Below are 7,500 nucleotides of genomic sequence, written 5' to 3'. Positions count from 1 at the left end.
AAAAAGGCCCCTAGAAGCTAGAAACTAGAAATAGTCTTGACCATCACTGTTCCGGATCAGTGACCTAAGGACGGGATATTTATAGTACCGCACCGCTTGTCTCTTGTCTGGACTACGACGCTATCCCAGCCGGCACAGTTAGCGCTAACTACGCACGCTGCTGGCATACACCCGCTCCATCCCACCTGCTCCGTAGTCATATCAGCCAATTAACCTCCCGTTCGCCTAGGGAAAGTGTAGGCGGCCATAGGAACGAGCGGGGGGACGCTTTACGAAGTGCCACCCCGTACAGGTGAGGGTTGTGGGTTTCTCGGGAAAAAAAAAACACACGAGACGCCCATGCCCCCCTCCTGAGATAGGTAGGGATTCCACCTCCTCGTTGTAGGGTATTGGGGGCGACAGAGGTTAATGGACGTGGGAAGCAGGTTAGGTGTAGTGTCGCTGAAATAGAAAATATCCTCCTGCTAGAGAGAGAGGGGGGGGGGGGAAGCCCTGCAGAGGGGGAGAAAAGAGGAAGTGCTAGTTTAGAATCTATTAGTACTACAGGTCCCAGCCAGACGCCTAAAAATACGGACTTAAGAATGGGGAATGAATCAAGCAATAATAACGGGAGGCTGGCACGGGATTTAGTAGCCGAAAGAGAAGGCAAGCACTGCTCAAATAAGTGGCCGCAGATACGGAAGATTGCATGCTGGGATGCAGATGCAAATGGGCGACTTCAGCCGGAAGCCTGGCGAGTTTTGTTAAAAGATAGGCGTGGCTTGTTGCAGGATAAAAATTTGCTCACAGCTGCAGAAGGATGGTATCGGGTCTCGAAGACGTTAAATAGAGACGGGTGGAGCGAGACGGTGCAGGGGGAGGGAGGGAAATACAAACGTTATGTGTATCATACAAATGCTGTGAACCCACTTCTTACACATCCGTCAGCACCTCCCATGCATTCAGGTAACTTACCATATTGGATGTGCCTAGTCTGTGGAGTGCAAAACCCCAGGCAAAGAGAGACCTGTCTGGGATGTGGCTCCCCGCGCCCAGACGGAAGTGTAAATGAGCCCACACTTCCTGTATTCAACGCTGAGCAGGCGGTTCCTGTATCCGGAGCTGCCGTGCGTTTCAACACTGCAGTTTCCTGTGATGATGTCGCAGGAAACACTAGGCATTCCAATATGCGTTCCACAGCCACTTCCTCAATGACCACTTCCTCTGGCAGCCATCTTAAGACACCTCAGAGGCCTAGGGCACTGCCACCCACTCCATACGGTGGCCATCTTGGTACACCCCAGAGGCCTAGTACCCAGCTGTCCACCCATGAAGGCAGCCACATTGCTACACTTCAGAGATGCCAAACACCTGCCATGTCTCCACTATATCCAGTGATAGACCCTCAAGCATTGCAAGCACAAAGACAAGCTGTCCCTCTGTTCCCAGACCAGCCAATTACAGAGGAGCAGCTGAACGCAGGACCTGTTATAAGGGAAGGTGGAGCGCAGGGAGGCTCTGATCTACCTCCACTCCTTCCCATGCAACCCAGGGAGGAAGATGGAGATCAATGGACAGAAAGTGAGGAGGATGGAGAAATAGGAGTCACCAGGTCTGGAGAGAAGTTCCGAGGCCGACCCCCCCCCTGTGAAGATGGTGCGCCGCCGGGACGGCATATTGGCAAACAAGGAATATGGTGCAAGGCCAAAACATCGCTCAGCGACGGCGACTTCAGGGGGAGCAGAAGAACAATTCTCGCTAACGAAGCCCAGCTTACGAAAAAACCCAGCAGCTCGCACGAGTATACAAGAACAACTTAACTTTGCACCCCCCAATACATCTACTCCTAAAGTCCATTTCATGTCTCCACAAGGAGATGACCCTTATGGATCGCAAGACTCCCTCACACAAGATGAACATCAATCACTGGCACCACAGATCACGCCTCAGCTGGCACCACACAGGATGCCCTTCGTACCGGCAGACGCCCCGCTCCTATACGTCAGCTTCACTCCAAGCCAGGCCACTACCCTCCAGGCGGGATTACCAGATCCAGAAAAGCAACCCATGCCTTTCTTCAGGAAGTTGGTCCAGTACCAACGTAATTATTCAGCCACCTGGAAGGATCTACAGGCCTTGACGGAGGTGAAGGCCGGAGATACGTATTGGCCGGTCATCCAGAAATCCCTTGATCCAACAAGTGAGAATGCTACTCCAGAGACAACATATGTTTCCGGAAGGGAATTCTGCAAGCAAGTGAAGGCCTGGGCGCAAGACAGGTTGGCGGATCAAGCGATCACACTGCAGGACGTGACCCAAGATAAAGGGGAATCTGTGGACAAGTTTTATGGTCGCCTCATTCAACTCTTTGACGATCTCGGATTCTCATCACAAATCAGGACGCACCAATTGATGCTTTCCGCAGCTTTTGTTTCTGGCCTACGGGACCCAGTAAGGAAAGGACTGATGGCGGCAAAGCCGGAATACAAGATCCTGGCTATCGATGTCCTACTACCAGTCGCAAAGGGAGTAGCAGGAAATGGACCTACCCCTGTGATGGTGGCGATGGGAGCTCCGCACAATCGTAGTCAGGATGGGCAAAGAAGATGTTATAGATGTGGCAAAGCGGGGCATTTCAGGAGAAACTGCCGCGTACCACCAGGACAACATGAACAAACAAATCAGTCCAGAAGACAGGCTGGACCAACATCTTCCGATGACTTACCACCACCACCACCGGTATCCTACCATGGCCCGTCCCAATAGGACACAGGCAAGCCAGTCCCCAGTATGGCCTCTTTCCAGAACCCTGCAGTGGATAATACCGGACCCCAAGCCCAAATGACTCTCTCTATTGCAGGGAATCCAATTACCTTCCTACTGGACACTGGTGCAGCCAGGAGCATCATTCGTGCTGACGACTTCCCCTTCAAGCACCTGCTGGATGACAAGACCATACTGACCGTAGGAGTAGGAGGAAGGCCGTCTGAAAACCCACTAAGCAAGCCACTTCCTGTCGGCATACAGAACATCCTGGCTAGATTTGTGGTTCACAAGACCTCACCACTCAACCTACTGGGAGCCGACCTTCTATCAAGACTTCAAGCTACAATTGCCTACACTGAAGACGGTGGCATAACGGTTACCTCCCCGCTATCTGAAGATGACCATATGACACTTGCCTCAGAACCATTCCTCATGACATGTCAGGAAGTTCGAAAGACAATACCAGATGAAGTGAAAGCAAGAATCCCTGATACACTGTGGTCAAAAGGACCTGAGGACATTGGTCGTCTAAGAGTTCCACCAGTGATGGTGAGGATGAAGCCCGGAATGCCATTCCCAAGAAGACCACAATATCCACTGAAGCACTCAGTGTCGCTAGCCATCGACGAACAGATTAAGTTGCTGATCCAGAACGGAGCCCTTGTGCGATGTGAGTCGCCATGCAACACCCCGTTGTTCCCGGTGAAGAAGAAGACACCGAAGGGCGAACCAACCAAATACCGTATGGTTCAAGATCTACGGGCAGTGAACCAAGCTACCATATTGGAAACTCCTCTGGTGCCGAATCCACACACGCTACTGTCTGGAATTCCGCCAACAGCGAAGTACTTCACAGTGATAGATATGGCAAACGCTTTTTTTGGAGTCCCATTAGACGCATCATGCCAATATTTATTTGCGTTCACGCACAACGGAGGCCAACTTACATGGACTGTAATGCCTCAGGGTGCACAGAATTCACCCAGCCAATTTGCCAAAGCAATGTCTCTGATTCTAAACCCATGGATGGAGGGACACCCCACAGTGGTCTTACTCCAATATGTGGACGACCTGTTACTTTGCGCAGACGATCTGGACACGGCCTCCTCCTCCTCTGAAAATCTTCTGTGCTATCTGGCATATCATGGATGTAAAGTGTCAGAATCCAAGTTACAATGGTGCTGCACAACCGTCATCTTCCTTGGCCACTGCATTTCCCAAGGAGTACGACACTTGACAGAAGACCGGATCGCCGCCATTCAACAAGTGCCGCTTCCCAGATCTGAAAAGGCCCTTCAAGCTTTCCTGGGACTGATCTCGTACTGCAGAGCCTGGATTCCAGAGGCCTCTTTGCTGATGCAACCCCTGTACGAAGATGTCAGAAGGATCGGTGAAGAAGGAGGAAAGGCCAAGGCCCCGTGTACACTCTCTGAGGACTCGACAAGAAATTTCAGCACACTTAAGGACCTGATCTCTAAAGCACCTGCATTGGGACTACCAGACTACGACAAACCATTTGCTCTGTTTGTGTCCGAGAATCAAGGACACGCATCAGGTGTCCTTACTCAGAAACATGCTGGAAAATCGCGACCCATCGGCTACTTCTCAGCCAGACTCGACCCAGTGGCAAGAGCAGGACCTTCCTGCCTGCGGGCAGTCTTTGCAGCCCATGTCTTGCTGGACAAGACCTCAGATCTCGTGCTGGGTTACCCTCTGACTGTCCTGGCTCCGCATGACATTGCCGCCGTACTCAACCAGACACAGCCGAAGCATCTATCAGCAGCAAGGCATCTACGCTTGCAATGCTCACTGTTGATTCCGGAGAATGTCACCCTACAGCGTTGTAATGTCCTCAACCCTTCCACCCTCCTTCCAATTCTTCAGGGGGAAGGCGAAGAGGAGAATAGAAGCGATGGAGAGGAAAAACCGAATGGTTCCGTCTCCTACTACGACATTCCACGCCCTTCACATGACTGCGTCAAGATGATGCAGCAGGAAATCTCTCATCTACCATCAGTCTATGATAAACCACTGGAACCCGTAGACTACACACTCTTCGTGGACGGCTCCAGATTCGCCGATGAGATGGGTCGGTACCATACCGGTTACGCAGTTACCACCTCCACGAAAATAATCCAAGCTCAACAACTCCCTCCTACTGTATCAGCACAGGAAGCCGAACTACAGGCCCTCACACGGGCGTGTGAGGTGGCCCAGGATCATACAGCCAACATCTACACAGATTCACGGTACGCTCATGGAGTGGCACACGACTTCGGGATGATCTGGAAAGTTAGAGGATTCCTCACAGCTGCAGGCACCCCAGTCAAGCATCATCAAGCCATCAGGCACCTGCTGGATGCCCTCCAACTGCCACGGAAGGTGGCCGTACTGAAAGTGAAAGCTCACAGCAAGAAGAACACTGAAGAGGCCGTTGGTAATCATACAGCGGATCAAGCAGCAAAAAGAGCTGCAAGGGGGGAGTTTGGAAGAATTGGAATTCAGGTGGAAGCCCTACCGGTTGGGGTGGAATCAATGGAGGGACCAGACCCGTCCATGATGGTCAGTGTGGATGAGAAGATACGACCGGACTACCTTACAGAAGCACAAAAGAGAGCAACCAAGGAAGAAAAAGAAGAATGGACGAAAAAGGGAGCGAAAAAGGACGAACAGGGATTGTTTGCGCTGGCAGGCCGCCCATGCTTGCCTAGAAGCTTCTACCCAGCAGTGGTACAGTGGGCACATGGCCCAACCCATTTGTCCAAGATGCTCATGAACGCATTGATCCAGAAATATTACCTGGCGCCTGGCATCACAACGTTGGTGGACAAGTACTGCAGAGCTTGCACCATTTGCGCCCAATGTAATCCAGGAAAAATGGAGGAGACACCAAGAAAACACCTGGCCAAGCCACTGTATCCATTCCAACGGATCCAGATTGACCACATCCAGATGCCGAAATCAGGACGCTTTGAATACGCCCTAATAGTGGTGGATGTTTTCTCTGGGTGGGCAGAGGGATACCCAAGTACAAATATGACTGCCAAAAGTACGGCTAAGAAACTCATGACTGAGTTAATTTGCCGTTTCGGAATACCTGAAGTCATCGAAAGTGATCAAGGTCCAGCGTTTACCACCAACGTCACCAAGGAGATATGGCAGGCGTTGGGCAGCAGTCTTTTGTTTCACACACCCTACCACCCCCAGAGTAGTGGTAAGGTAGAGAGACTGAACGGTACCTTGAAAACAAAAATACTTAAAATCTCACGAGAAACTGGCATGCCCTGGCCAGAAATCCTCCCCATAGCACTGTATAGCGTGAGGTACACACCAAGGGGAAAACATAAGTTATCACCTTATGAAATTCTTTTCGGGACCGTCCCCAGACTAGGGTGTTATTTCCCCCAGCAGTTACAATTGCACTCTGATGTTCTGACTAAGTATGTTATATCACTCGCCAAAGAAATAACTAAAGTCCATGCACGAGTTTTCTCTTCCATTCCAGACCCCGACCAGGACACAGGCACCCATTCCATACAGCCCGGAGATTGGGTGTACGTAAAGAAGTTTCTGAGGAAAAACTCTCTTGAGCCAAGATTCGACGGTCCATTCCAGGTGTTGTTGACCACTGCCACCTCGGTGAAACTAGAGGGGAAGCCTACCTGGATCCACGCAAGCCACTGCAAGAAAGCTCCATCTCAGAAGGACGACTCATCATGAAATATTTAGGTCAAGTTATCATAATACTTCTCCTATGTGGGGGTCTGGTAATGTGGGACGGAAAGGGTACCTCAGTGAAGAACCAGAAGCAGCAGGCTAAACTAGTGAGGGAAAGCCATATCAATATGTGGGAGTATTTAGCCAGAGATGTTATCAATATAACTAATATGTGCATGCCTAAATTAAGGAGCGGGGAAGATATTCTACAAGCTTGCCTACTGGCCGTTCCCACTCCAGTAAATGTATTGAGATCAATTTATGCAATGGTACATGATGATGATGATGTGGGGGGAGGCGATGTGATACAAGATAACACCTTCATTAACATATATGAGTATTGTCCCTACTGTGAGGCTATAGAACACGCTGACTGGTCCAATATGACTGAGTTCCAGGTCAGAAATGTCTCACAGGCTGAGGTATGTTATAACTTTACATGTAATCCACGGTACATTGGGAAATGTGAGAGGGGCCAAGTGGTCACTAGTGATTCCCAAATACTTTGCTCCCGTACTGAAGAACAATGTCAAAAGATAGTGACTACCATGTCTTGTGGAAAAGTAGTTCGGAGTCCCAGCCACACCAGACATGTCAAACTACCAGTAGGATGGGTCCTGTCCTGTGGCAATTTAACATACACATATATCCCCGCCAACATTACAGGAGGACCGTGTGCATTGTCCCGTCTAAGTATCCTTATGTATCAGAAGCCAGACCCCCCGGCACCCACATTCTCACTTAGGGATCGGAGGGACATCCACGGCCTGGCCGATAACTGTGTAGGACCACCCACTCTACTGAGTTTCTCAGAGCACACAGCACTAGCTCTCAGCATTCTAGGCACCCCCGCATTAGCCCAGCATAACACAAGAGTGATTAACGGTTTAGCTTGTGACATGGTAAAGGGCCTAAATGCCACATCCCAGGCACTGGACCTACTACTCTTAGATGTACAAAACATACGAAGAGCCGCCCTACAGAACAGAGCCACCATTGATTACATCCTTATGACCATGAACCATGGGTGCGAAGAGT

This window comes from Eleutherodactylus coqui, chromosome 11 (genome assembly GCF_035609145.1).
Source record: "Eleutherodactylus coqui strain aEleCoq1 chromosome 11, aEleCoq1.hap1, whole genome shotgun sequence".
Classification (NCBI taxonomy): Eukaryota; Metazoa; Chordata; class Amphibia; order Anura; family Eleutherodactylidae; genus Eleutherodactylus; species Eleutherodactylus coqui.
The sequence above is the reverse complement of the archived record's forward strand: the minus strand, read 5'-3'. Positions refer to the sequence as shown.